The sequence below is a fragment of the Mirounga angustirostris genome, unplaced genomic scaffold (genome assembly GCF_029215605.1).
Source record: "Mirounga angustirostris isolate CCGP_5_RB_7025 unplaced genomic scaffold, mMirAng1.0.hap1 SCAF_9, whole genome shotgun sequence".
Lineage (NCBI taxonomy): Eukaryota > Metazoa > Chordata > Mammalia > Carnivora > Phocidae > Mirounga > Mirounga angustirostris.
This window is the reverse complement of record NW_026991717.1, coordinates 72,642,434-72,648,818: the sequence shown is the minus strand read 5'-3', so window position 1 is coordinate 72,648,818 and position 6,385 is coordinate 72,642,434. Positions and strand designations below refer to the sequence as shown.

The following is a 6,385-nucleotide window of genomic DNA, read 5'->3' as shown; positions in this document are numbered from 1 at the left end:
GTGTATAAAGTAAAACATGAGAGTCTCACCAGCCATTTCCATCCACTCTGTAGCAGCAAAAATTGTTAAACTTATTTTATGCTTATAGGACATACACCTATTTATTCACACACAAGTATCTTTTATTTTACAAAAAATGGAACGGTGTTACATGAATTGTCTACAACTTGATGTTTTAAAATATCTTTCCATGTCAGTACTTATAAAACCACCTAATATAATTTTAGATGTCACTTTTATAGCCAATGGACACTGAGATTGTTAATGGTGCTAACATTTATGGGCATAAATTCCTACTATTAGGACTCATGGCTCCTAGTGTATGCCATTTTATCTTATCTATTTATTTATCTATCTATCTATCTATTTATTTATTTATTTATTTATTATTTTAAAAAGATGTTATTTATTTATTTGAGATGCACCTCTCTCTCTCTCACGCTCTCTGTGTGAGAGAGCGTGAGAGAGAGAGAGAGCAAGCACAAGCAGGGAAGGGGGAACGGGAAGAGGGAGAGCGAGAAGCAGACTCCCTGCTGAGCAAGGAGCCCAATGCAGGGCTCAATCCTAGGACCCTGAGATCATGACCTGAGCCAAAGGCAGACACTTAACTGACTGAACCACCCAGGTGCTGCTATTTTATTTATTTTTAAAGGATTTTTAAAAAAATAATCTCCATACCCAACATGGGGCTCAAACTCACAACCCCAAGATCGAGAGTCACATGCTTTACCAACTGAGCCAGCCAGACACCTTAGTGTATTCACATCTTAAATTTCAGTAGATTAAAAAAAAAGTAGTTAAATGAGAAAAAAAAGTTTAAAGGAAAAATAAATAAGCAAATTTCAGTAGATACTTTCCTAGATTCTGCCAAATTGTCTATAAAAATGTAGCAACAATTTCCTACCAACGTTGTATGAAAATGTCCATTCTCTTCACCAATGGCATTACAAGAGACTGTCAATCTTTTTTTTTTTTTTTAAGATTTTATTTATTTGACGGAGAGAGAGAGTGAGAGAGAGCGAGAGAGAGAGCGTGCACAAGCAGTGGGGGAGCGGGAGTGGGAGAAGCAGGCTCCCCACTGAGCAAGGAGCCCGACATAGGACTTAATCCCAGGACCCTGGGATCATGACCTGAGCTGAAGGCAGATGCTTAACCGACTGAGCCACTCAGGCACCAGATACTGTCAGTCTAAAAATTCTTCTGACAGTATTCATGTAAAAAATAGTATCTCATTATTAGTTTGTATTTACTGTATTACTAGAGAGGTTGAATATCTTTTCATATGTTCATGGCTATCTGTATATCTTTTGTGAATTGCTTACTCATATTTTTTGTCCTATACATAAAGATAAAACATTTAGGAGCACCTGGGTGGCTCAGTCGGTTGTGTCTGCCTTCAGCTCAGGTCATGATCCCAGGGTCGTGGGATCAAGTCCCGCATCGGGCTCCCTGCTCAGTGGGGAGCCTGCTTCTCCCTCTCCCCCTGCTGCTCCCTCTGTTTGTGCTCTCCCTCTCTCCCTCTCTTCCTCTCTCTCTGTCAAATAAGGAAACAAAATCTTAAAAAAAAAAGATAAAACATCTATTTTTCTGCTAGTGTTACAGGACTTTTTCCTTCAGTGCCCACAGTTCTTGGTCATGCTACTTTGAAGAATGAAGAGGTAGATCAAACAAAGAGTGGTGGGCAGCAAAGCAAAGTTTACTGAGCGATAGTAAAGTTTATTGAGTGACAGTACAAAGCTCCCGAAGAGGGAGGGGACCCGAGAGGGTTACCACCAGAGTTTCTAAGTCTAGGGGTTTTTATGGGCTTGTTGGTGGGCTGTTTTAATCTGATTAACCCTCCATCCATGAACCTGTCATCCATTCAGGTATTTGTCATCTATCTGTGGGAAAGGGTGGAGGGCTCCTTCCAGGGTGGTGCAAAATCCTTCTAAGGGTGGTTTCCTCTTAGGGCGAGGGGGTGGGGGGCTTAATCATGCCTGCCTTTCTTCCAACTATCCTTCATCACTGGGTTGCTTTCCCTTTTCTGATTGCATTGTGTAAACTATTTTGGGGCTTATCAAAAATCTTAATACTATGCATACCCTTCAATTCTGCAATTTTCCATCTAGGGAAGGAAATCATTGGTCAAACGGGCAAAAATGAATGTACAGGGTGCTTAACACATTGTTCATAATACAAAAACATTCAGAAGGAACTCGAAAATCCAACAATAGAGAATTGGATCAATGCATTATGACAAATCTACACGAAGGAATACAATTAAAATAATGATATGTTTCTGGGCGCCTGGGTGGCTCAGTAGGTTAGGTGCCTGCCTTCGGCTCAGGTTGTGATGCTGGGGTCCTGGGATTGAGTCCCACATGGGGCTCCTTGCTCCATGGGGAGCCTGTTTCTCCCTCTGCCTGCAGCTCCCCCTGCTTATGCTTGCTCTCTCCCCGCCTTCTCTCTGTGTCAAATAAATAAATAAAATCTTAAAAAAATAATGATCTATTTCTTATATGCTATATTTATTGATGTAGAGAGATTTCTAACAATGAAGTTAAGAAAACATCTCATAAAGCACTTTGTCAGTATGCTTTTATCCTGGTAAATATATATTTATATATAATAATTGTGTGTATATGTGTGTCTATGTATCTGGAATATATATACACACATTTATGTATGAACATATTATATATATATACACACACATTTATGTATAAACATACATATATATATATATATTCCAAAATGGTTAATGTGGTTATTTCTGGGTAGTATAATTATGGATGGTTTTATTTATTTTTTATTTATTTATTTATTTATTTATTTTAAGATTTTATTTATTTATTTGACAGAGAAAGACACAGCGAGAGAGGGAACACAAACGGGGAGTGGGAGAGGGAGAAGCGGACTCCCTGCCGAGCAGGGAGCCCGATGCGGGACTCGATCCAGGGACTCCAGGATCATGACCTGAGCCGAAGGCAGTCGCTTAACCAACTGAGCCACCCAGGCGCCCTATGGATGGTTTTAAATTAATTAATTATTATTTTTAAAATTTGGAATGCTACACAAATTTGCATAATCATCCTTGCCCAGGGGCCATGCTACTCTTCTTTGTATTGTTCCAATTTGGGTCTGTGTGCTGCTGAAGCAAGCACTGGATGGTTTTTTAAAAGTTTTTTTTTTTTTTCTATAGTAAAAATGCTTTGTTCACATAAAAAAGGCAAAATGTTCTCAGAATTGAACCTCCACTCAGATCGGGGAATAATGACGTTTCCTAATTGAGTCTCCCCACGAATGCAGATCACATGTACCTCCCATTACATTACTGTTTTTGGCAGCTTCATCCTTTACTGCTTCAAACTGAGCATCCAGTCCACTAAAACCTTCATTTTGGTTTAATGTTTTCGTACGGACTGTCCTTGCTTTACTTGCTTGGTTCATTTTTTAATGTAGGGAGATGTGACCTTCATCTCTGCCCACAGCTTGGTCGTATCAGAAGACAGAGTGTGCAGGTGCTTCCTGATTGGTGAAGCCCTCCTTCCTTCCTTGGCAGGATCCTTTGGGAGAAAACTACTAGAACTTCACATTTGAGAACTCGCTGTCCCTTTTGAGCCCCTTAGGTAATTTTCTTTGGAACATTTTAGGATCTGACTTCTTGAAATCCGTAAAAATTATGTCTGGCCATCTTCCTTCAACATTCTAGCAAGTGAAATTGTTAGTGGGGCAAAAATTTACTAGGCGCTCTGCTTCCAACAGAAGAGGCTGATGTCCTACTGCTTGCGACCTCTGGCACAGCCGTATCCTGCCTTCGATCACTTTTATGGTCTGAATTAAAAAAGCATCACCCATATCCTCTATGTATTTTAACATCTATTCTGTACTCCTACCAGGTTTTATTTCCTGTTTGCTTCTTCTTTTATCTGCATCCAAATGCTTCTTTTCTTTGGAAGGTTTGTGATTTCCTTTTTGACAGATACCCCACTGTTGAAAACTGTAATTAGATCTACTTCCTCTGAGCAGTGTTATCTTTCCAGGGTCATCCACCAGTCATGAGCTCCATATAATCTATTTATTTTCTTGTGATAAAATTCAAGTTCCATTCCTATTCTGGTCTTCTATAATATAGCACTTCCCAGACTTTAGGATTTTACTAAAATTAATTAAAATTTCGGGGGCGAAAATCCCCCAAATTAATGTTTGGCAATAGGAAATGACATTTCCTTCCATCCCCAAGCAATCTTAGAATATCATCATCTTTTCATAGAAGAACAATAATTTAATCCTGAGAAGGTTAGAAAGGACTTAATTTCAGAATTTAGTAATATTGAAAAAAGTGTTATTTCACTGTAGACCTGAAATCCTTTGTCTTGGACCAGCTCCAGTCCACAGACCCATGTAGGAAACCACACCTAGAATATATGGTTTTCCAGTTCTATTTGGATGCTTTCCCCTTTCCTCCAAAATTTTAAGAGGTCCATGATGTCCAGGTTTTGTGTTAATTACCTTGTCATTTATCAGAGGCCCATAAATCTTCTGTCACAAGTCACAAGGGGTCCCCCCAATCCTGGTCTGTGACACTATCTTAGTTGCCAGGTGTCCAGCCTCATGCTCTTTCTTTTCCAAAGTCACTCTTTGAATTGGGGAGATGAAATATCACTGCAACCACAAGTCCTTCACAGTCCTCTACAGTAACCAAGATGTCCCAGGTTTCTTTTGCTTGTATAATTTGTTCTCATATGGACCAATTAAAATACGAGGTTGCCAAATTCCAACAAGCTCTATCTCAGACCTCAGAATACACTTGAGGAAGGAACTTAATCATTAGCAAGGCCAGGTCTGGGCTCCTATCCCTTAGAGAGTTACCAACTAAGAGAATGGGGTCTCATCCTCCTGGGTTGGGGGAAGGGCTGTGCGCCTCTGTTGGTGTCAGTGAATCCTCCCTGATACTCTACCTAGGGATGCATTATTCCCGTGAAATTGTCAGGTTGGGATTGTCTTTTCTCCTCAACCATACCAAAGAGTGATATTTAGTAGGATAAAGACAAAGACTTTTCTAGCATAATAATGCTGAATTTATGCTATGAAAAACAGTCGACATTCACAGGAGAAAAGATGGTTTGTTTTGAGCTATTTCATGGGGTTCAGTTCTGACACTCAAAATCTCATGTCTGGCTTGCTTCTGCAAGACAGACTAGGGTTTTGGGTGGGGGAGGCAAGGAGGGAGGGATACCAGAGAAAAAGGACCTTCCAGACCCTATCCAAGGAGGACTCGGTATGAACTGAAAGGTCACATGATGAGAGGAGGGATGTTTTTCACTGTTCGTTAGACCTTGTGCTTGTTACCAGCCGATAGGAGTATATTCTCTCTGGTCATGAATTGTACCTGCAGTCATGGGCTGATCGTGTGATAGGTCTGAACGAGGGAGGTATTCATCAAGATTTCACCATCTTTTTGGCAATGAAACCAGACTGCATTTTTAGCTCACATATTTTGGTGTCTATCCCAAGAAGGAAGTTAAATTTAGCATATTTCCTGCTAGCCACTGAACAGTGCAGGACCTCCCCAGTCTTGGATTACTCCCAGTCCTCTGTGTCTGTCTGTGGAATCTCTCCTTGCGAACTGCTAGGCCTTTGAGGAACCCAAGTGTATAGGGTGAACTGCTACCCCAAATCCTTAGAACCCACCAGGAAAGGTGTAGACTAGTGGGATATTCATAGTGATTTCTTAGTCCCAGCCCTGAGAATGTTAGGAATGACCCAGTCAGATGGAATGTGTGTGGGGTGTGTGTGTGTGGGCCTGGGAGTGTAAACAGGGTACTCTGGGGGCCCTTCCTCAGACTCTTCTTGCATGTGGTCCTGAGGAATGTGTCTGTGTTGTGTTGGGTTTGAGAAAATTAGATCAGCATGTTATGCAGGTTCCCAAAGAGAAGTGGTTCTGGAGTGAGCAGAAAAATGGAATTTCCAGGGCCATAGGCCGTCCTTCTCCACATAGGGCCTTCTGGGCCAAGTGTCAGAGACACAGTTTCCCTTAGATCAGTGCCTGCAGACAGGAGGTATCAGAATCTCCCAGGGAACGTGTTTAAATGCAGATGTCATGATTAGACTCCAACCAGATACACTGAGTCAAACTCTGGGGAATACAGTCCAGGAATCTACACCCAAAAAACCCCCAAAAAACGTAGTGCAGGTTGTGTTGAGCAGGTTTGGTGACTACTGCCTCACTTGCTCAATAGCATCAGTGTTCTCCTCAAGTCCTTTTGATTTTCTCTCCGAAGCGTTTCTTGCAGCTTTCTCCTCTGTGCGTCTGCTAACCACTGGCCATGTGCAAGCTACCAGCCTCTATGGCTTGGATCGCTGCAGTAGCCTCAGGTTCCCCTGCAGGGACCGTCCCCCTCCA

General features: G+C 41.4%; 1 non-coding gene across 1 annotated transcript; it reads right to left on the bottom strand.

Moving 5' to 3' along the window:
* Window positions 1-3,035: 3,035 nt before the first annotated feature.
* Window positions 3,036-3,143, bottom strand: LOC123862577 (U6 spliceosomal RNA). The gene has a single exon (XR_006795279.1). It is a non-coding gene; the product is annotated as a U6 spliceosomal RNA (small nuclear RNA).
* Between the last annotated feature and the right edge of the window lie 3,242 nt (window positions 3,144-6,385).